Raw genomic sequence first — 24,137 nt, 5'->3', positions numbered from 1 at the left:
GTTATGCCAATATCACACAGCTAGAATGAAAACAATTTAACTTAAAATTGGGAAAAAACTGCAGTTAGACCAGTTAGAGATTAGCTATTGAAACAGGAAAGGGATTGTGCAGGTTTTGATAAGGGGAATTAGAGCTTTATTTTAAATAAATCCTCTGCTCCTGAAGGGAAATTAAATATGCTGCTTTGTTTGAAATTATCTTCAAAACATCTAGCTCATGACAAATGGAGAATAAGGAAGTATCAAGAGGCCTGCAGGGTGATTTGTCAAACTAATACTCATCCCTCCAAATCTGACAACACAAACTTCCCTGTGGTTGAACTGCAGGAGAGGCATGAACTAATTAAGAAATTTGAAAACATAAGAAAAAAAAACCAAAACAAAACCAATAAACCCTTAAAAAGATAAGATAAATTTATTGTAAGTAGCGACAGCAGGTACTAGATCTGTATGCTGACTGTCCTGGCCCTGATCTAACAAGCACTAATACACATCTAATTTTAAGCAGGTAAAGCTTTGCATTTATTTGCTGGGTAAGACAGAGTTCAACACCATTGTAAATAATGGACTTAAATCGCTGAAGAACTGCCCGCCAGTAGACTTGAGTGTTATAAGTTCTGTTCACAAAGTACCATAAGGTAGAACAGAGATCCCATCACTCAAATTCTGCCCTTGCAGAAAATGAATGGTTTGGTAGACAGTGTTCTTCATGTCTCCTTCTGCCCTCCCCATTGTCTATTATATTCCTATTTGTGATGTGCAATCCCCTTCTTCACAAGCAGAGTTTCCAGCTTGCTTTGCGATGCCCAGATGTGTGAATTATTAATCAATAAGAAGCACAGCAGAGAAAAAGGAATAATTGGTCTTATTAAAGTTCATGGACTTCAGTTAAATACATAGGTCTCCAGCAATCTGGCAATGGCAAAATATTGATGTTACAGTAATCTTGGATTTTCAGATTCTCCACAGAATATATTAATAAAATTAGTAGAGTTACATAATTGAGGAATAACAACTTTAAAGATCTACACATTTGGTCTACACAGTGCATTGGCATTGCCTCAGTTAATTAGGTAAAAGAGTTGGGATTGATGTATTAACAGTGATTGGATGATCTAAATAAGGAGATCCAACAAGGAACATTTTCCCTTAATTATTTTTTTTTTAATTTTAGTATTTTCTGCTACATCTGATTTACTGTATTTGAGGCTTCTTCATATAATCACTGAAGTATGTATATTCATTCACATGTCCTGTAAGTAGCAAGCTTTAAGTATAGCAGGGAGAAAAAATATCTTCTATTTGTTTATGTGCATGGTATATCATATTGTTAATGAATGTGGAATCAGATTTATTGAAGCTTTTAGGTAATTAAAAATGAATAAAAAATACCCATGAAAGCTTGCAGGCAAATTAGCTGATAAATCTCAGGACACAAATAGACATATATTTGAAAACCTACTTAAGATATATTAAGACCTTGTCACATTTGATTGTTCAATACTGCCCCTTACTAGATGTCAGCAGCTCCAAAATTCTGTCATGACTGTGCATGAGTGTTCACAGACAAGTACAGTGCCAAGTAAAGTTAGGCTGATTACAGCAGATGTCTTAAATCTGCACTAATGTTGTCTAGGACTTCACTGCAGTCAATAGAATTCAGATGTTCAGGTGCCTTAGGTAGGCACATCTATTTTAAGTTTATTTTGAATATGATCTTACACTCAGTTTACTTTAAGGAATCATTTGTTTAATTTAGTGAACCAAACAATCTGAAAAATCCTGGGAGATGGAGACATGGCAAAAAATGAATAATTGCAGAGATGTGGAATGCATGAGAGGTGTGTTATGGATAATCCGAACAAAAAGAACTGCAGAGGAAAACTTACTACTGCATCATCAGTAGAAAGACAGAAAAAGATAAAAAGATGACTATTTTTTGAGCAGCTGGACTTGAAAGAGGTCTTGGAAGCAGAGTTTGAAAAGTGTTGAAAACAAAGTCAGACAGCTGTCAATCAAGAAGAAATCAAAAGTTCACCAGAAAGTGTGTTGCATGTCAGTGAATGAAATGAAGCAGAAGGTTCAAGGCAGGTTGATAAAAGGATCGTCTCGACCTGCTTTGTAAGATAGATGCTCAGTTGGCAGTTGCATGCTACATCTTTTTCCAGGTATATGGACATTGGTCAGCAGAAATTCACCAGTCATTTAAGCTGAAGGATAACTTTTTCATACACAGGAAACAAACTGGATGTTGAGTGAAGAAAAAATTGAGTGCAGAATAGTTCTGAGGTTTTCTTTAGCCTTACTTCCCATTAAAAATTACTCTGTTATAATTTTTCAGTACTTAATGGTAACACTTCAGAAACAGAGAGGCTGTGGTTACCTTATTCAAAACATGATTCTGAAAACAGGAACTTTAGCAACTGCATGTAGTTCATACAGTGTCACGGGGCAACTAGCACAACCTAAGAAAATAGAGGTTACAGGTTTTTAAGGTTTGGTGGCTTTTAACCTCTTTAGGATGAATTGGCAAACTGATTTTGAAAAGTATTGGCTGACATTGAAGAGGAACATCCATGAAACAAATACTAACTTCCAGGAACTCCTTAGGAAGCAGTTTGGCTACAAAACTAATATGCTGATTTTTGCAAAGACAGGAAACCGTTCTAGAGCTGGCAGCAGTGTTGAAATAAGATGGATTGAAATTGCCACAGAGAATCACAAGGATAATGGTGTACTTTATAACAGGAGATAGTTGTATCATAAACCCAAGCATCTCCAGTAAGTTTGGTGCAGGTCTGGATGATATACAGTATTGCATGTGATACCTTGAAAGCAGATTATGTCAAACAGTGCTTTCAAAAGTATCAAGGTCTTCATTCATGTATGCTTTTGCTTGAAAGAAAAATAAGATGATCACGACCTCTTCGATCCAACTTATAAAAATATTGAAGGAAAAATCTACTTAGTAATGGCAGCTTATTGACCTTTCAATGTCAAAAAGGGTAAAACTGCCCCCATACTGTAGAATAAATAGTTGTAGAATAAATATAAATGTTCCAGGTTAGATATGCTGCTTTTATCAGAGGCCACTGCCTGTTTTATCACATTTTATATGTTTTCAATCTCTTCTTTAGGAGTTTTATAAAGCCATTATAATGTTGATAATGATGCACAGAAGAGGTAATGGTAAGGTAAAAGTAATTTGAACACAAAAGCTGTGCTTGACTGCGAAAAATTGTAACTGTCAAGTTACTGGTACGAGCATGTAACTAGAGAAAGAAAGAGAGAATACAGAATACAAGGCAAAAGGAGTTAGGAAATCTGAATTTGGCAAAGCATTTGGCAGTTTATCCCACCGAACTCCATCAGATGTAAAGAAAATAACTAGTCCATGGTAGCAAGATGTGTATAGACAAAGACAACATGGAGTAAAGTTGTTTCAGCTAATTATTGTCTACAAGAGGTTATTTCAAGCATTCATTCTGAGCTACTCAACAAAGAAAACAAGCAAGTCATTCCCTTTTGCTATACCTTACTTACACAAAGACCATAGCAACAAGAAAATGTTTCTTGATATTTATAAAAGACTATATAACGGAACAGATGCCAGCAGAGAAAAATGTCTCTTCATCTCAAATGAAAGATGTTCATCAGGAAATCTATCCTCACCATAGCTGTTTTTACTGTAAACCAGCTTTCCACTAGTAGTTGACCCCAAACAGGTGGAATCAATTCATTACACCCCACATAGCAGTCCCTTCCAAACCTGAACTTCAAACCTGAGCTTTCAGGACAGAAGGGCAAATGCACCCCCTTTGAGACAGAAGACCTTCTGTATCATAAACCCAAGCATCTCCAGTAAGTTTGGTGCAGTTCTGGATGATATACGGTATTGCATGTGATACCTTTAAAGCAGATTATGTCAAACAGTGCTTTCAAAAGTATCAAGGTCTTCATTCATGTATTCTTTTGCTTTAAAGAAAAATAAGATGATCATGATCTCTTCAATCCAAGTTATACAAATATTGAAGGAAAAATCTACTTAGTAATGGCAGCATATTGCATCTATGAAACAGCCACTTGATCAAGAGACGAAAGCAATCAAAATAACTAAACACATAACCTGATTATTTTCATTTGTCAACACCCTAAATGCACAGTTACTTTCTTGCAGATATTACCTGGACCCACCTCGGCTTAAGGCCAAGTAAAAGAAATCTGGTTCTCTATATTTTGTTGAATGTGGAGAGTCAGAACTATTGTCTTGCTGTTTATAGATTAGGTTCTAACAATCAGAAGAAAGCTCAAAACAAAGATGAGGGGGTTTTCAAGCCTATCTTCTCACACTCTGGGTGCCTGTATCAGTCCCACAGAGTCATCTAAAATTTGCATTTGAAAAATCAGAAAAATTCAGAAGATGTGTACAGAAAGCTAAACCATTATTATCTAAACTGTTGCTAGAGAATTTGAGGTTTAGGTTATCAGAAAACGGCTTTCCCCTCAAAAAATCAGCAGTTAATGCTGAATACTATACTACCATCTTTCCTACTGTCATGGTTTAACCCCCGCCGGCAACTAAACACCACACAGCCACTCACTTACCTCCCTAACAGTGGAATGGGGGAGAGAATCAGAAAGGTGAAAGCGAGAAAAAACTCATGGGCTGAGGTAAAGACAGTTTAATAGGTAAAGCAAAAGCCATGCACGCAAACAAAGCAAAGCAAGGAATTCATTCACTACTTCCCATTGGCAGGCAGGTGTTCAGCCATCTCCAGGAAAGCAGGGCTCCATCACATGTAAAGGTAACTTGGGAACACAAACGCCGTAACTCCAAATTACACCCCTTCCCTCTTCTTCCCCCGGCTTTATATACTGAGTATGGTGTCTTATGGTCTGGAATATCCCTTTGGTCAGCTGGGGTCCACTGTCCCAGCTGGGTCCCTTCCCAACTTCTTGTGCACCCCCAGCCTCCTCGCTGGTGGGGTGGGGTGAGAAGCAGAAAAGGCCTTGGCTCTGTGTGAGCACTGCTCAGCAGTAGCTAAAACATCCCTGTATTATCAATGCTGTTTTCAGCACAAATCCAAACCATAGCCCCATACTAGCTACTATGAAGAAAATTAACTCTACCCCAGCCAAACCCAGCACACTTACTTTACATATTATGGTGAAAAACAAGCATCTGTAAGTAAAAGCATTCTAACCTGGGTTGCCAGGATTCACTTGGGACCTTTCCTAGCAGGGAGAGAAGAAAGCCCCAATCCCATAAAAAATCTCTTTCATCCTTAGAGAAAACATGAGAAAAAGGGCATTCCCTAGTGGTTGACCAGCAGGTAAAACAACAGGGAGAGCAGAGGATAAGAATCAACAAAACAAATAGTTAACAGGAAAATTTGTATTTTCACTTCACAACATCCCTGATAACTACTTTAATTTATAGAAGTCCTAATGAGTAGCAGAACAGAACTAAAATTCTCCAGGAAAGTAATTCTGTACCTATTGCATTACTAAATTTGGAACTCAACATCATGGAGCAATGGTAAAGACCAAAAATATAAGTTATTTCCAAGAGGACTGGATAAGATATTAACCACAAGTCCAACAATGGCTGTTAAACAAAGTGGTTCACATGAATCCTCCAGCTCAGGATGTGAACAAACTGTGGGATGTTACAAGGTAAAAAAGCATATTAGAGAAGGATCATTCTATGTACCCATTCTTTGTTATATCCCTTTCCTACGTATTTTCTCCTGCCCATCACTGGGAACAGAATACTGAGTGACAGACATATGGCAGTTCTTATATCTTTATTCAATATAAAAGTGCTTCTCATGATACAGAAAAACATTTTTAATTAATTTTAAAATTAAAAAAAAAACCCTGTATCTGTAGATACAGTAGTTTTCCTCCTCAGTTTACAAAGCGGTAGTCTCCCATAAAACCTTTGTAAAACACCTTCTGCTTCAGTAAACAAGATGATGGAGTCATTGGTACTGCTTATTCATGGTAGAAAACTAAATATATAGAGAGTCCCTAACGAAGACCCAAGATTATGTTCCACACATCCTTCAACTTGGCCTGGATAATTTGCTATATAGTGGAAAACCTACAGAAGACATGCAAAGAACTTGGGAAAAATCAGCAAACACAAGCTTAATTTTCACAACTTCTAATTTCAAAAAATTCAATCTGTACAAAATTCATATTCTCCAAAAGGCACTATGAAAGAGAACAGAATTGTCTTGAATATTATTAAGTACATGACATGCCTGTGTTGGAGTATGTACACCATTATCTGATTCAGAATTAGTTTATTCAGAACCTCTACACTTCAGGTAATTGCTACACAAATTGAAATCGAAATGCAGCTGAAATCAGAAGGGCCTTTTGTTAATATATTCTGCATTTTAAACTTAATTCCAGCAAGATGGATTCCAGCTTTTGGCTTTTAAACATCTTAAAAGATGAGTGGAGTATTAAACTGATGGTAAAAGCTGACAGCACATTTAAAAATTAGTTCAACAGCGTAGCATGCAAAAAGATTAATGACAAGAACAAAACTCTGCTGACAGTCAGATGTTTAGTATCACTTAAATGTGTTTAATATCACTGAAACATGCAAGTTCAACCAAAGTGTAGAGGTAAAGTTTAGGTAAGTTTTAAAGTTGTGTTGGCAAAATATCTCTGTTAAAACAGTTTTTCATATCAACCCATTATTTGGTATAAATGTCTATGCACACGTTTTCCAAACAAAAATTAGAAGAGAGAAATATGTGAATTCAAGTCAATAAGCATCCAAAATGATGAGTTTTCAAATAAAACATTTCATTCTTAAATGCTGGACTGCTTAGAATGACAGATTCTAAAAGCATGATTTAATTATCTACCTTATTAATTTGTACTTTATTGACACTTGAGCAATTAAATGTTAAACATCTGTTGAAGGACTCATTGCTAGTGGAGGCCAGCAAAACTACTCACATTTACAGGTTGAAACATGAGGCCAGAGGAGCAACTGAACTATTCTTAATGCCAAATGCATTACTGATAGAGCTGTACACTAGCAATACTATTACATCTTTTGTCAGGTATACAATCAAAAGAGCTTTTCCTACCTTAATAGCTATAACTCCTCCGCCACTGACTGTTTTCATGAAAATGTTTTTTTGCACCTGACATTATTCCAAGACCACTGATAGGACTGCTGGGTAGAGTGGAAACTGAAAAATACCACTACTCCATCTCTTATCTTATTCACTCTGTACGGTTACTAACACTGATGACTAAGCTTTGATATGGCTGGTGAAGTTGCACTAGCGATAAAGACTTACAAAAAAGGAATGTAAAGGAAAAGTAAGATCTACACAGCTCAGAGTCCTTTTTTGGGCTATCTTATTTTTCTTCTGTTGTTTGTCTGTTTACTGTTATAAAGCTTCCTGCCTGTATTAATCTCCATCAATGTAATTTCTGACCATTTTTAGCACGTGTAAATAGTTGTAAACCTCCTATCAATAGCAAAATAATTCTGGAGATTAATTCAGACAGAACCTATGTCAGGCTCTGGGAGATGGAGGATTAACTCGTTCTACTGTGTTAAAAATGTAAAAATATTTAACAAAACAGTGAGGTGACTTCCCTTGAAATAGAACACACACTGAGCATAAACCAAGCATGGATTTAGCAGCTTACAGAAGTGAAAGGAGATGAAGAATTTCTGCTTGATCTGACACAGCTATCTTACCAGATAAGGGCTTTCCCTACTCATTATTAAGTCAACAAGGTAACCATGCTGAAAAAAAAAAAGGCAAATTTTGGAATATAAATAAGTAAACACAAAATACAGGAAGTGGTTAGGAGATCTCAAGCAAACTCTTCTGTCCAGTTTTAGGAACCAAACTTTAAGTTTGGGCAAATAATAGTGAGTCCAGAGGTGAACAACAATAAAAAATAGCATAGGTATAGATAAATAAAGTTAGCATAAAGAAAGGGTACAATAATTGTATTCACTAGTCTATAAGATAAAAGAATTTGGTTAGATATGATGCTATTTTAATCTATATATATTGGATGCCAATACTAAAAAAACATCAGTGGTTGTCAATATATATAGTTAGGGTAGCAGAAGAAGCAATCAGTTTAACTTGTAAAAAACAAAGTTTAGGCTAGAAATTAAGAAACACTCTCTAATTATAATAGTTAAACACTAGAGTTGGATACCCAGGGTGATAATGGAATCTTTTTCACTGAAGCTTAAGAACAGAACAGACAAAAATCTATCAGAAATATAGACAGTCCCTTGCATCTTTTCTATTTCCATTTTTTTAATCTTGATTTTGAAAATAGGTATTTTAATTAGCTGGGGTTGAGATATTCAAATATATCCCATGAAAAGGAAGATAGTAGCAGGTCCCACAGAGAAGCAATGGGATAGCACATTATAAGCACAAGAACACTCAGCTACTCACAGGAGAATTCTCATGACTGGAAAAATATAATTTTCATTTCCATTAATAAAGTACAGTCATTTTCTTGTAAAGAGAGAAAGTGTTCTTAAAAATATCCATGCTATCAATCCAGCATTCTAGAAACACTTTAGCAACAAACAGCAGTTTGTACTTCACTCATAATGAAAATATTTCTGACTCTCCAGAAAGTATCTATGGAAAGCAATGAGTACCTGTGCATGTTCTATGATCTAAAAGTGCATTGTTTCATCCAGTCAGGTGCAGTGCTGAACACAGATTAGTACACTAGTTTGACCAATTCCACATCACTTTCAAGAGCAATGGTATTGTTGAACTATATCTTCACAAAACACTATATTTTTTGTTTTACAGATTAGACTAATAGATGATAGTGAGAAAGAACAAAACTTGTTTCTGAATTGTTCTAGTGTTTAATTATTCTTTTTACTAAAAAAAAACGCCCCTCATTTCCAACTGTTTTGGCTCCAACTTCCAGTAATAGGATCTTTTTCCATTTTCACCTCCTGCCTTATAAACCTTCTCTGCAGTACATTGCTTCCTCTTGTCCATACCTACAGATCATATTCCAATCACCACATAATCTTGTTGATAAACTAAAAAAAATGGAGTTCTTAATTCTCCAAAAAAAAAGGTACATTTGTCACTCATTTACAAGATCAAAACAATTTTCAGTGTTCACTAAAATAACTTCATTGTGAAATCAGCCCATGTCCCTGCTGTGCTCTCAAACAGTTCTATTTTCTGTGCTGCCACAGCTGTTTTCTGTGAAGTAACTTCATTTGTCATCAGAAAGATTACATTTATGCAATTTATTTTTTTAATAACTAGTGGTTAGCAAAAGTATCATATATTTGATAGCTTCCAACATTGATGGGTTCATCAATCAGATTATTTATGTGACTTTTATTAAAATGTGAGTAAAAGATAGACAAGCCTTTTCTTAAAGACAATGAGCCCTTTCCTATTTCAGGCTACAAAATGGCCTGGGTGAACATGTGGGAAAAAAAAACAAAACGGTAAAACAGGATAGAGGACTGGTGATTGATTGTTAGTTCTGAACTATTTTAAGCATCTTTATACTGCTAACCACTTTTCAGGGCAGCATTTGATGCCTAAATGACAACCATTTCGACAGATATCTGACTATCATTGCAGAACAGGAAAAGCTAGAAAAGGAATTCAAACCTGACATTTTGTTCTTCCTCTGATAAAACAATAACAGTATATCCTCTGAAAATTCCAAAATGCTAAGTTCAGGGAATATTTCAAGTCAAACACATAATTACAAATATAGATAGAAAAAGAGATGCAGCATTTCTATTTTAATATAAGAGCTTCTTTTATCAAATATCACATGGCAATGTGGCTTTTGTTGATGTTGTTTGGTTTTTTGTTTTAAAGACTACTATACATTAGGATATGAAAAATATTCACTGTATTGTGATGGAAAACGACTGGAGGAAAATATGACATTTAGTAAGTCATATTTTAACAACATCAACATTCATTTTAGGTTCCAATAGACATGAAAAAAATCTTGCAGTTCACATGTAACATTTTTAGTCTGGTACAAGATACTAAATAATATAAGTTTTTATTTCAGGCTACAAAATTTTTCACTGAATGCAGCCCATTTGAGGATGAATGGGATTTCCTCATGACTACATACCTTCCTCAAAAATTTGAAGGAAAGCCTCCATTTGACACACACACACACAAAAAAAAAAAAAAAAGAAAAAAAGAAAAAGGCAAAACCCTACACCCAACCAACCAACCATAGTTTAAAACTTTTCTGGTACCCAAATGTAATTTAATATACTTCAATTGTTTATAAAAGTGGTCCAAGTAATTTGTAATATTTAAATTATCTCAGTGAACTTAATGACATTAACTTGTATTTATACATGCAAAAAGTGGTTTGTTTACCTTTCATATAGAGCAAAACTTAGGTGAGTCCATAGTGATTTTAATGAATCTGTAAACTAAGGTGTTCTGCTTTGGGCTTTTGCTTGAGAAAGTGGTAATATAACTCAGACAGTTCCACTGTTTCCATAAGGCCTGATTCAACTCTCACTGAGGTCTTCTGGCCTAGGGAACTTTCCTTCATGAGGCTGTTGTGCGTATCAGCATTGACACAAAAACTGCAAAAGAGAGGCCACACAATGACACAATCCTTTGCATTGGGTGGTCCTTTACAAATGGGTCCGAGGGTAGTAAGTCCCTTAGGGCTGCTGCACTATGAAGGATCTGGCTTCTATGTCACAGAGCAGGAATTTTACACAACAGGAAATATCTCCTGTGATCCCATTTGTAAGTAAAGGTATTAAATTTTGACAGATGAAATCGAGGGAATGTGCTTCAGTCATTAATCTTAAACTTTTAATATTAGCATGATTTGAGCTGTAACTCTAAAATTTTAGCAAACATTTACACTAAATGGTCATAGCTCAAGTTGAAACTGAAGCACCTGCCAAGATATTACTGAGATCACTAAAATGCTGGATAAAGCCAGAATGATATTTTTCCTTTTGTTCATTAAAACAGCCCAGTTTCTGGAATATGAGGACTATCAAGATGTTTGATTTGATTATTGCACACCAATATCCTATCTGCAAAACCAGCCATCATTACATATCTTGAGAACAAATATGAAATTAGGTAAGCATAAAATGGGCCTTCTCCAGCATCTTCCCATACTAAGGACTTTTTGAGCCAGAGATTACATTTGATAGCATGTCCCATGGCCCCTGCTAGATTTATTCCATATGAATTTGCCTAAAGATTTCTTGAAATCCCTTATTCATTATTCTCCACAACATCCTGGGGCAATTCATTCTACACTTCAATAGCCCATTATAGAAAACATATTGTCATTTGTATGTTTTAAGTGTAGTACATGCTAATTGTAGCTGATATCCCTAAATTCTTGCATTAGAGGAATGTTAGATAATTATTTCCTGTTCACATTCTCCATACCATTCAGTTTCATACTATTCACATGTAAATGACAGGGATTTATAGAGTGGCATAATATTTCATGTTTTATTCTCAGTTCTCCTCCTAAGAATTACAAACTTTTCATATGTCTTTCCATAGTTGCTGAGCCCTGAGCTGGCATTTTGAAATAAGTATCAAAATGATATTGAAATAACTTTCTTGAGTAACAAATATATTACAGAGGTCATTACTGTTTATATATAGTTCAGGGTTGGCTATTTTCCCTCCCTGTGTCAATGATTCTTCATTTATCCACAAATTGACTAACATTCAAATTGTCTAGTATTTGTCAGAAATCCTAACATTGTTTTCTTTGCTCACTTTTAGCAAAAAAAAAAAAAAAAAAAAAAAAAAAACCAACTATTGATTACTTCTAGCACGTTCTTCTAATTCAGCCTTTTCAGTATTCCATGATGTGGATTTTGTTTCATTTTTCATTCCAACAAACCTTTACAGAACATGAATTACATATTGTATCTGGTCCTCGAATTAGGAAAACCTCAATCGGTCCCTGTAACCTCTCTCAAACTGGTATCGGCTTATTATGGCAGTATTAGAATTTAGCTCTATTCCTGAATTCTGATCAGTTATTATAGAGTTTAAACTTTGCCTGAATCATTGATGCATTATTCATAGAAGTTTAGAAATTATGCTTTTCTATAGTTATACAACCAAGTTTTTAATGAAAGACTGTACTTTATAGAGAAACATAAATTTACTTTGCAAAAACACGAGAGATTCAAAAAAAGTTTGAATTGTGTTCTCTGCAAATAGAAGTAAATAATAACTGTAACTAAAGCTAAACAATGCAGTTCTATGAAAAAATGCTGACTGAGGAGATTTTTACAGGAGGAAGCCTAACCTCTCAAATCACAAACTTTTCCTTTTCTGTCAACAGTATTGGTATTTTAAAATTACGCAGTTCAGGAGTGAGACTGTCACCGGGACAACTGCAAGCAGCTTACCAGTCCTCATGATGTTTCAAAAGATAGGTATTCAAGGTGGCTCCGTTTGGTGACACAGTACCCTAAGCAACAATACCATCCAGCAGATCCCAGCTGGGTAAAGTATTATTCCTCTCCCATTCAACAGACAAGAAAAAAAGTTCTCCAAAAACCCTGCCTCCCACTTATTATAGAAGTGCTTACAGGCTGAGGTAAGAAGGTATACACTGCCGCCTCACTCTCAGGAAAAACAGACCACTCCTGGGGTCAAAATTTGAGCTGCAGCAGAGAAGAAAATAAAACAGGAAAAGCATCCCCTGTGCAGATGTCTAACAGCAGAGAATTCCCACTCTAGGTAACTAAGCAGTGCTAAAATCTTGCTCAACTGTTGTGCAAATGGTGTGGTCAGAGTAAAATTTCCTCACTGTGAACTTAACTGTGCTATGGCATCTTTGCAAATCAGTTAAAACTTGACTGAATTATGTGACTGATGAGGAAGAGCTTTGAGGCTAGAGAGGCTGATTGTTCAAGAGTGTTGCTAAAATTAGCAAAGGTTTACACAATTCTTATGTATCACATGATTATTTTTTTTTAATATAACTTCCCCTGTCTTCTGAAAGACTTAATAAAGAATACTACAGAAATTAAGGGGCAGTGGATAACACAATTTCTAATACAGTTTTAAGATATACTCACCTTGTGTAAAAAAAGTGGCTATTTTGTACAAATAAAGCAGCTAGAAGTTTTACAAGAACTTTTTACCTGGCTTTCTGAATTTCATAAGTAACTTGTGTCGGTGTGGGAAATTATATTAAACTATGAGGAAAATGAAAAACTGACAAACGAGCAGAAATATAACCCATCCAAGTGCTAGGACGAGTATACAAGACAAAAAGTAGGAGCACAAGTATAAGAACAGAACAGGAGAGAAAGATTCCATCTTACACTTGTCTTCAGAAGTCAGACCAACATTGTTTCTGCTCTTCTAAGAGGGTGAAACAGTATTCATGTACCACTTCTGAGATTAAAGAGATTGATTCCATTAGGAAACCTAACAAATATTTTCTAGCATTAGCAACCTACTGCTGGATATTTTCCGCACCAGAAAGTAACATTATGTCTAAATTTTTAAAAAACAATAATAGGTAAGATCACATAAAAACCTTTGTATAAGCCAAAGTCTGGAAAGAGAAGAATACAATAGTAAGATAAAGGTTACGTTAGTACCTCCTTATTTCAGTATTATGCATCAGTGTATCCTCATGTGTTAATATTCCACAAGAATAATAGAGACTAAAGCCAAAAAACTGTCACAGTATTGAGATAGTTACTAGCATTGGTGAGAGAGGTGCACACATAAGTGAAGATAGAGTCTGGAAAAAGGGAAAAGAAGGAATGGTAAAGAAGATTCCCAGGTATCCTCTCTGGAAGGCATTAAAAACGAATAGAAAATGGCATTTTATTTTTCCCTGGAAAGACTTGTCCTGAGGCTTCCCAAGTCCCTAAGCCTCCTAGCAGACACTGTGGGAGTGAAGCAGTACTTGCTATAGCGGGAGAAAGGGGAGAGATCACTTAACCAACTCGGACATAAGCAAATCCATCAGACCAGATAGGAGGCATCCAAAAGTGCCAAAGGAGCCAGACAAGGTCCTTGTGAGACTGCTCTCTATCATCTAAGATCAGGGGAATTGGGGAGCCTGTAGAAGAGAAGGCTCAGGGGAGACCTTAGTGCTTTTTTTACAGCGATCTAGTCAAAAGATACAGAGGAGATGGAGCTAGACTCTTCTCAGAAGTGCACATTTATAGGACAAGAGGCAACAGACAAGTAGAAACATGAGAAATTCTGGCATTCAGGGGGAAATTACCAAGAGAAATTCCAATATTTTGAAAAGAATTTTCACCATGAGACTGGTTAAGTAGTGGAAGAGGTTGCCCAGAGGGGCTGTGGAATTGCCATCCTAGGGGGTGTTCAGGGCTCAGCTGGACAAGTCCCTGTATACCTTGATCATGTTTGACTACATAACCTCCGGGGGTTCCTTCCAGCTAAAACTGGGGTTCTATTATTCTAACATACAGCAAAGTACTGCCACCATGCGTAAAGTTGTACTAGCAAAACTGTACTTTGCACTGCAGTAAGGTGGGACTTTTCATTTCCAATTACTTGAAATCTGAACACTTCACATTGCCTCCAGTAGCAGGATAGAGACGATATAGTTTACCTGCAGAATTCACTGCTGCAGGATGCAATTGATTTAATTATGTTATTAAGATTTTTTAAGTATAAATAATAATGACAACTGCTATTAATGTAAAATAGGATACAAACAAAAAGGCTAGCAATTTTCTGGCTTTAGTCAGACCATAAGCATATCACCAGATGGAACAAAACCAAAATTGTCTTGTTACAATAATACAAAATTCTGGTCAGGTATATCTAATACACAGTACTATCAGAGATAGAAAACTGAATTATTTAACTATTTTCCTACATGTTCTATACTGTTTCCACTATTAAGTACTTGAAGAACTATTTTGTGTATTTAAAATTTTTGAGGATAACAGACAATACTGCCCATCAGTAATTATTTCTCTGCCCTTCCCTTTGCTCATTGCTTCAAAATATAAACAAACAATTACGACAGTATGCAAAAGACAGAAAAAATACTGAATTTTTTACTACTTACAAATTATTGTTGAAACATATGCATCTATTAAATCCACGGTTTTGCATGCAAAGGTACTACAAAATAGATTTAAAATTTAATATTCAATAACCCATAATATAATGATTCATTCAGCCCAAACAAAGGCTAAAAACATTAAAAGGCCAAAGCCTGGAAGAATTATCTGCTTTGTTTTAAAAACACATTTAAAATGAAGAGACCTTAGCAAATTTAATCTGCTATAGCTGACATCATTCCTGGGCATCGATTCAAATTCCAAATTTAATTTCAGTGAAGCTTTAGTAAAAGTAATGCCTTCTGCAGATTCAGACCAATCTGACTGACATCTACTGATGACAATAAAAAGTAATTTAACCAAATATGGTTTCTGTAAACAGTTCTTAAAATTAAGGAGAGATGAAATATATGTTAAACTGGCTTGGGAAAACATTCTATTGGATGTTGCTTACTATTAGCATGGTCTATGCCCTTCCAAGTAAGTATCTAGCACAGACTTTAGAGTTCTTTTGAATCCATTTTTTCTTTTAGATAGACACATGCATTGTGTCACAGTTTGACTACTTTTGATTTATTGATATTGTGAAAAAACATACTTACTACTGAAGAGATGTATGGCACGGTGAACAAAGCACAGAATAGAGAAAAGGAAAATCCAAGTTGGGGAAAACATCTGCCATGGGCCTACCTCCATGACATTTAGCAAGATTTTAGGTTTGTGACAACGGTACAAAGAAGATTAAAAGTAATTTTATTTATTTTACTTTTTATGGTAGATATCAAAGTGTACTTAGCTCATCTCTGTTATTTACTTTGCAAAATTGGCAGGCAATTGCATGAGTTGAAGCTTTCTTGCGAAATTTTTAGATTCCAACTTTGCTCAGAAAAATTATCAGAAAATACACTTGGCAGAGCCTTCTATCATCTCACAAAAGACCACATTGGAATTTGCTGGGGATTGACAGAGCTCTAAACACATATAATTGCATATGCAAAAAACATTACTTGCATGAAAAAAATTGCATTTGTTCATACAGACTGATATTTAGCCAAATCAATTAAATACTTATCAGCTCATTGATCCTCATTAGTGTGCATTTGTATAGTTCCTAGGATTTCTATTTGTATCTGAGAGGGTAAATACTTTTCAGTTGCAGTGAAACATACACATACTCTATTCTACTTATTTTTTAAAAATTACAGCATTTCAAAACAAGCCATAAACATGCCAGGCACAAAATAGTAAAATGCTTCTCCATTCTCTTCTCAGTTCCTCAACTCCTTCCCTCATAGAAGCAAGTGTTAAAGAAATAAGTATACCCCAAAGTAAAAGTTAGATAAAGATAAAATCCATATCCAGGAGCTTTTTTGGAAATGCTTTCCTATCCCTTAGACTAAAAGGCTAGAGAAAATGAAAAAAAATCCAAACAAAAAAAACCCAAAACTTTGCTAACTCACTCAGAACATCAAGTTATTCAACAAATCCATGGCCTTTGGACTGATCACTGAAAAAAGTGCTCATCAGCGAAAAAGCTACTTACGTACATTTCCTTAGTTTTACATTCCTAATCAATATATATCTTCAAATTTAACTTCTGTTTGCAAGAATACCATAGTTGACTATACACTACAAAATGGTATTTTAGAAGAAAATCTAAAAGATACAATAATAGATACATTCCCTTTGTGGACTATGAATAAGCCCCCAAACCTCTGTGTTAACAAAGTTGTTGCACTTAGTTAAAATGAGTACCGAGAAGGCAAACTCAGTTCTTACTTGTTTTAATAGAATAAATGCCATCTCTCAACACTGCCCCACACAAATACTAGCAGGTAAAAACAATTCTTCCCACATTGCAACCACGTCCTAAACAAGCTGGAGCTTCTATTTTGATAAATTTTTTATTCCCCATTGCCTTTTATCAGTCTCCATTTGTCACTTCCCAATAAAGAAAAGGGGAGAAATTTTATTCAGCTGTGACCTCTGCCAACATCAGTAATAATCTGGGTATGTTTTTTTGTTTGTCTGGTTTTCTGTGGTTTGGTTTGGGTTTGTTTGTTGGTTGGTTTTTTTTGGGGGGTGGGGCTAAAGAAGGAGGAGAAGGAGGAAGAGAAGGAGAAGGAAAAGAAGATAAAACATACATGGGTTTAGATTTCCTCAGGAAATCATGAAAGTTACGAAGCTCCTGAAGATAGCTGAGATTGAGGTTCAAAAGCAAGACTGATCTGCTTGGTCAGAACTATTTAAATTGGGTTGTAGTCTTTGCTGAAGGCAAAGAAACCCCAGAAAATCTTCTTCCAAATTATTTTTTCAGACAACAAACCCCAACCGTGTCAGACATGAAACAACTGTTTTCCTTTAAAAGTTGTGGATTTAGAATTGTAAGGATTTTAAAAGATCATAGCACCCACCTTTTAAAAGTTTGCCAAATATGGATTTCTGGGCAGCTGGAGACGTGCGGAGCAGCGTTTTCTTGCATAAGGAAAGGCAGGGGCAGCGCCAAGGAGACACAATGGTAGGCCATAAATCGAGACGTTAACCAAGGCCATTACAGATAACTTCACTCCATCTGTAATTTACTGTTTGTTTGTGCATCTGTAAGACAGTTCAGGACACAGAGTTAGTATAAGTACATCCTGTTAAATGCTTTTCTAACGCTTTTTCATATTACTCATTGTAGGTGAATGTTTATTATTCTAATCTGAATCTTTATGAATGTGAAATACTTGGTATCCCATAGTTTACATAAAACTCAGAAAAATTTAAGAGATGACAGCATGGGATAAAAGGGTTGTACCTCTGGCACAAAATAATGCAGAAGAGAAGAAACAATGGCCAGCTTTCACTGTATAGCCCTATAGAGTAAACTTACTCCAGGTCAAGGCAGCAAGGGCCGCACAAACAAAATTACGCTTGGCACTGGGGTAAGTTTCAAACAAATGTGGCCTTTCATAACTAACAACTATCTTGTTCTGTGGAACCATTTTAGTCCAGAATTTCTAATTCTTCCTATCCTCCACATACTTTTAATAGCAAGTATCTGGTGGATTAAACAGAGTACTTTCACTAGAAATTTAAAAAATATGCAGTATCTCAAGTTTCTCATAATCTCTCTGTATTTTCCAAAGCAGCTCTTTGTTTCATTTTGTGTACCAGGTTTCAGCTATTTGGATGAAGACAGCAGTTTAGGAAGATCTTCCGTAATGCACCAAAAACAATAGAGAAAAAACTCTGTAAGGTTTACGTTCAACGTCCTTGCTGCAAATTCCATGTAAAAATAGACCTAATCCAAAGGGAGTGTAAACCCATAACATCCCAAAGGACGCCGCAAAATATTTACAGACATGCTGGAAAGCTCAAATTGAAAAGAAACAAAGGAAAAATAAACTGACAGTGGCAAAGAAAACAAACAACAGGAGACAAAACCAAAACACTCATCACTCTAATCACACTAATACAGAGATAATTTTTTATCCATAATCTGTTCAGTGTCAGGCAGTTCATAAATGTCTTCAGAATGCCAGAAATAACAGTCTTTTAGCATAAAAAGAAGTCCTCGATGAAGAATTTATGCTCTCTAAATAAAGTTTCTAATCAGACTTGGCATTTTTTTTAAAAGCAAGAACAGCATCAAAGAATAATAATGAACTTACTAGACTGCCACTTTAAAGAAATTAAATCTTTGCATTTTATCCTCCTATTCCTTTCATTTTTGTCCTTCTCATATACATACATTTAGGACTTAATTATACAGAAAACACAGTTATTTGGTCCCAAACCAAGAATCCGTTTGCTGAACAAGAAGTGTAAACAGGAGAATAAATTTGAAAAAACAATATTTTGGATTTTTAATTAACTGATAAACAAAACATATTGGAAATTTGCATAAATTGCACACTGAATTTTAGAAAAGCAAATCATAAAAACGGTAACTGTGGTCCTACCTCAAAGCGTTTAAGACAGAGCATAATGTGAAATACATTAATATACATTTGAAGATGCTTACGCAGACAAGTGCCTGCTTATAGTTTGAATTGCAGCCCTGCTAACCCAGCAAGGCAGCTTTGCCTACAGTGGACGTTTCAGGGTAGTTATTAAGCAAGCTGTGAGCAGGCTGCTGTGGGTACCGATAGCCATTAGCTACCACTGCATGGATGGTACACGGTGAGAGGTAAGTGGGCTTGCACACATCACCCTGACACTACATGCTGAAGACATCCAGTACGTCTGCTAGTTTTTCTGAAGCTATGAAGTATCTTTACACTCTGCCCCAACCTACAATGCAATCAGAGCCACTTGTCAGGGGGTACAGCTGCTGGCCCCTACAGAAATAAAAAAAGGAAATAAGAAAAGAACTAATAGTCCCAGTAGCATTTTAGTGATTGTTCATTGTAATATCATTGTAACAATACTACTGGTATTATTACTAATCTTCTAATTGATACGTTGCAAAATTAGAAAGTAGAAATTCTTTAGAGTTAGCTGATCTGGTTTTGGATTTGTCCTTTAAATCTGAAGGAACTATATTTTTCAATGAGACAAGTCAGCCCCTTCATGTGCCACTTTATGAACCTGTTTCTCCTTAATCATTAAGCACTCAAGGACATTTGCAAGGATTTCACAGAAATACTAGCATGGGTGCATAATTATATAGTTCACTCACTTGAGGCTGGGCTCTCTGTGACAGACATTGAACATGGGAGTGAACCTGAAACCAATTTAGGAGTCTCTTCAGTTAGTATAGGAAAAAAAAATATATATGTATTTTTTGTTGTTATTGTTATACGGAATATGTAGCATTTACATTCTGCTTTTTTAAATTCCTGTTTTTTTAAAAAACATCTCAAAATTTTATGTTAATTCAAGCCATAGCAATCTGGGTTCTTAGCTAAATCTCTGATCATGGGAATTACTGATTAAATCCCACTGATTTTAGGTATCACTGAAGATGTTTTACACTTCTCAAAACCATTAAAATTGGGCCCTATACTTCTGCTTTTTTGTTTTTCTATATAAAAAAAAAAATAGATCATCCTGTTGTCACATAGAATTTAAAACTGGGAAGGAACAGAGACATGAAAAGAATCCTCAGAACTAAATTACAATAAAGCATGGAATATATTCAATGTACCTTTACCCTAAAGACCTTTTGGATTCAAAGATATAAGGTGAAATACATTCTAGCATGGCAATGGGACATTGATATCCAAATCTCTTTTAACTGCAGAGCTGTCAGTCTTTCCATCTTCCTTATCTGCAGTCTCATTTACATGAATGAACAGTCTCTATGTTTTCCAAGTACTAATATTGCAATACCAAAGTTGCATAAACTTGGCCTTTTCAACAGCAAATGCATCATATTCAAAATGTTCTTAGATGTAAGTTCTCCCTTATTTAGTCTTCAGTGAAGATCACAGATGGAGATAACATTTGCTCACACTTTATTGCAGAGCAGACTATTTAATAATGAATGTGTTGGAGCACTGTTCATTTTGCCTTAAAATAAGTAGCTTTTAAAAGAAGTACATTCCAGTGGTTAAAACTAGAAGAGTTTTCTTCTTCCTTTAAATGCAGCATGGAAGTTCAATGTGCAGACCAAAATCCTAAAAGACTCTACAGCAGCTGCCACTAAATTTATATGTGTAATCATCTGTGTGAGCACCCTAAAGTTGTAATGTAGTTCTGACTAGTTAACACATACACTGTTGAGGTTTAATAAGAGTAGAAATTTAATACTAATTTGACAATTGAAAAGTGTCTACTAAGTGATGAAACAATTCTGTAAGAAATGACAGACAGGGAAGGGAAATGAACCATGTGCTATTTTCTTTGTACACTGTACACAGAAATGTGACTTGAACTGGCACTTACCCTGTCCCTGCTATAACAATAAAACTGCAAGGCAAAGCTAAAATGAACTTCTTTTCCAAACAAACCATTAGACATTTTTTTTCTGCTAGCAAAAGTACTTTGGCAACGTTTTAATAGTGTGCAAGAAAAGTAATTTGACAAAGGAAATTAAATTCTAAAATCATGAACAGCTGCACACAGCAAAACTCAATTTAAGCAAGGTAGCACAAATAATAAAATATTTCCTAGGTTAAAGTCATTTATATATTCCACATTCTCTCTCAGCTATCTGCAGAAAATTCCCTGTATTAAAAACAAAGACTGAAATGGCTAATATTACATTTTAAGAACATTCACGTAACAGGGCATTAGTGTTTTGAGGTTTGATTATGCATTATTTTCTGCATGATCACCTATTTATTTGAATTGGTGCAAGATGTAGCCTTCTGTAAATACAAACCCAACGCCACTGTTACAAATCGCTTACACTCAATCAGGTCATCCCAACAAAGCCTACTTGAAAATGAAATTTTTGCTGATTATATGTTTTTGCTATATTGTATGCAAAGGCATGTTCTGCTTAAGTCCATTCTGTTTGAGTACGTTTTTAATTGTGATGCATAGTATAGAATGATAACATTCTTTAATTTCAGTTGGTCTACCCATTCAAGACACTCATACTTCACAAAGAATTCATTTTGGTATGCTGAAACATGGGCATGATGATACCTGTGAGGATGTTAAGCCTGTGAGGAAAATTTAAAAGAAATACATGGGATACTTTCTGTATCCACTCATACTTGAGAGAACATGAAAGAGTATTACTCTTTATTTTTAATAACTTTTTGTAATATTAAAGTCAAATGATTTTGTAAGTAAACTGGGACTTTGTAACCATGCTGTTTGTGTCTCCACAGACACTACCACTCAAAGAAAATTCCGAATTTAACAATTCTTTATTCTTATATTTTTGTATTTGTGTATCTTCCATTGATAAAAATATGCTTTTTGAAGGAATCGCACTGTTCTCCTTTCCAAATCACAGCTCAGATTTATTAACTTAACAGATTTATTAATGACATCTAAACAAAACATTTCACATAATATAGTTTATTCTGGATTATGTGAATACAAAAGGAAATATACTCAACATTCAAATGAAGAGGAGTTTCTCTTCTGCTTAGAGCAATATTATGAGTAAGAGCTAACAAGACCAAACTGCTTGTTTTTTAAAAAGTGTGCCTTTCTTAAAGTATGGCTTTTGCCGATGAAGATTCAGTATCAAACTAAATGTACAATTATAAACTGTTCTAATTCAGATATAGATACATATAAACAGTGAGGAGCTTTTGAAATAATTTCATAGATGTGATATCCTAAGACTATGTTCTGATTATTTTTTTATAAAACTTCCTTTATACTCACTAACACAGAGACCTGAATTGGAAACTTTGAATTGCTGTGATTCATTTTTTTGAAAGGAATAGGGTTATTTACACAATTTATACTGCAGTAACCTGGTCTTATCTGCTAGATTTAAAATAAATTACTATTCTATTTGCAATTGTTTTCACTTATATACTGAGGGTGTAACTTTTCCTAGAACCTAAATAAGTAGTATGCAGGTCTCTGGCCACACTTTTTTACAGAAACAACATTAATTTAGAGCCTTTTTAAGGGTCTCCTCAAATACTTCATCATTTTAATTTTTGCACACTATCAGTGATGCTGTCTTCTCAATGAAATTGGTTTAATCATGGGTACACTGGAAAAAAGCGTTGCTACAAGTGCACCATCCTGAGAATCTGGAGAGGGAAGGTCCATTTCTGTCACAGGTTGCTTGTATGACCTTACCTAACTTGCTTAGTCTCCCAATGCCTCAGACTCCCCTTTATTAAGCGAAAGCAAAGTATGTGTCCCCTGTCTTAAGTTTGCTGGTGTAACATTTATCATTTTCATTCATTCCTGGACATGTTTCTTAAAGAGGGGAAATCAGGATGCCCAAACAGAAAAAGGTATTTTTGCAGGTATCTGGTATGTATTACATCTGGATTGGGGGGGGGGGGGGGGGGAGGAGCTGGGGAGAGGTGCTTTGTTTTCTTAATTCTCAGTGCTAGAAATCTAAATGCTCTCCATATTAGGACTGTTCACCAAATTTTTCCAAGTTCCTGTCTCACTCATTGGAATTCAATCTGTGTCCCTCCAAGAGAATCCCACTGCAAAACCAATCCAACATTGTCTGGAACATCCAGACACGTTTGTAGACATTTGCCTTTCCAAACTGCACACACGGCATAACTCACAAGGATGATCTGGAAACACTCCCATAAACTGTTATTGTACCTGGAAGAATATGGAAACAAAACAAAAACAAATAAACAAAATCTTTCTCACAGAAAAACTCTGCTGTACCATCCACTAAGGAGCACTGCTGCTTATGGCTAGATAAAACACAGTGTCATCCTTCACAAACACTTTTGCAGATGATGTTATATCACTTTGTACTGCCTCTACATGAATGTTTTCCAAAGTCAGCTGCCCATAAATTCTAGAATAATACTTAACTGCTAAAATATTTTAATCCATGTGAACAATTCTTTTGACATGTAGTGAAAAAGGTGTAAATTCAGCTAGAACTATTACAATATACTTGGATTCCTCACTGAGCTCAGTTTCTTTTCAAGCAAATAAACATGTCCATCAAAGCAGTAATAGCAGTTTTAAAATATCTGAAGTTTTATGCCTTACATGGGCCTTTAAAAAGTATTAAAACATTCAAAGGCTTAGGCACGTACATTTTGGCAATTAATGTTTCAATGATATTGCATTATATCTTAAATAAAATATGCATCTTAAATATGCACATCTTGAGACATATCTTAAATATTTATTGTTGTCTGCCTGTTCATTTATTTTAGTTTTCTGTGTTACATCACGTTTTCTTTTTCTTCCTTCTTTCTATCTACTTTTTGTTCCCCACTGCTGTTACAAACAGGTCTAGGCCAGGTCAAATTAAGGACCCCAAACCTCTAAATAAACATTCAGATTCTGGTTACAAGATGGACCCAAGTAAAAGCTCCCAAGGCTGACTCTCACTAGTAGTATTTTACCTCTAGAAGTTTCTTTTCCCCTAGAACACAGAGTACAGGCAAGAAGTACAAGTTTTAAATGAAAACCA

General features: G+C 35.3%; 1 protein-coding gene across 2 annotated transcripts in view; it reads right to left on the bottom strand.

Annotated features, from left to right (window-relative positions):
* Positions 1–17,541, bottom strand: part of PDE1A (phosphodiesterase 1A) — a 184,047-nt gene extending 166,506 nt beyond the window's left edge. The window contains exon 1 of one of the 2 annotated variants that reach the window (XM_049805235.1): positions 17,521–17,541. The gene's annotated coding sequence lies outside the window, so the exon portion shown is untranslated. The remainder of the gene's footprint in view (positions 1–17,520) is intronic. The other variant, XM_049805201.1, reaches the window with a different exon arrangement.
* Positions 17,542–24,137: the final 6,596 nt, after the last annotated feature.

Source organism: Accipiter gentilis, chromosome 1, assembly GCF_929443795.1.
Source record: "Accipiter gentilis chromosome 1, bAccGen1.1, whole genome shotgun sequence".
In the NCBI taxonomy this organism is placed as follows: Eukaryota; Metazoa; Chordata; class Aves; order Accipitriformes; family Accipitridae; genus Astur; species Astur gentilis.
The sequence above is the reverse complement of the archived record's forward strand: the minus strand, read 5'-3'. Positions and strand labels throughout refer to the sequence as shown.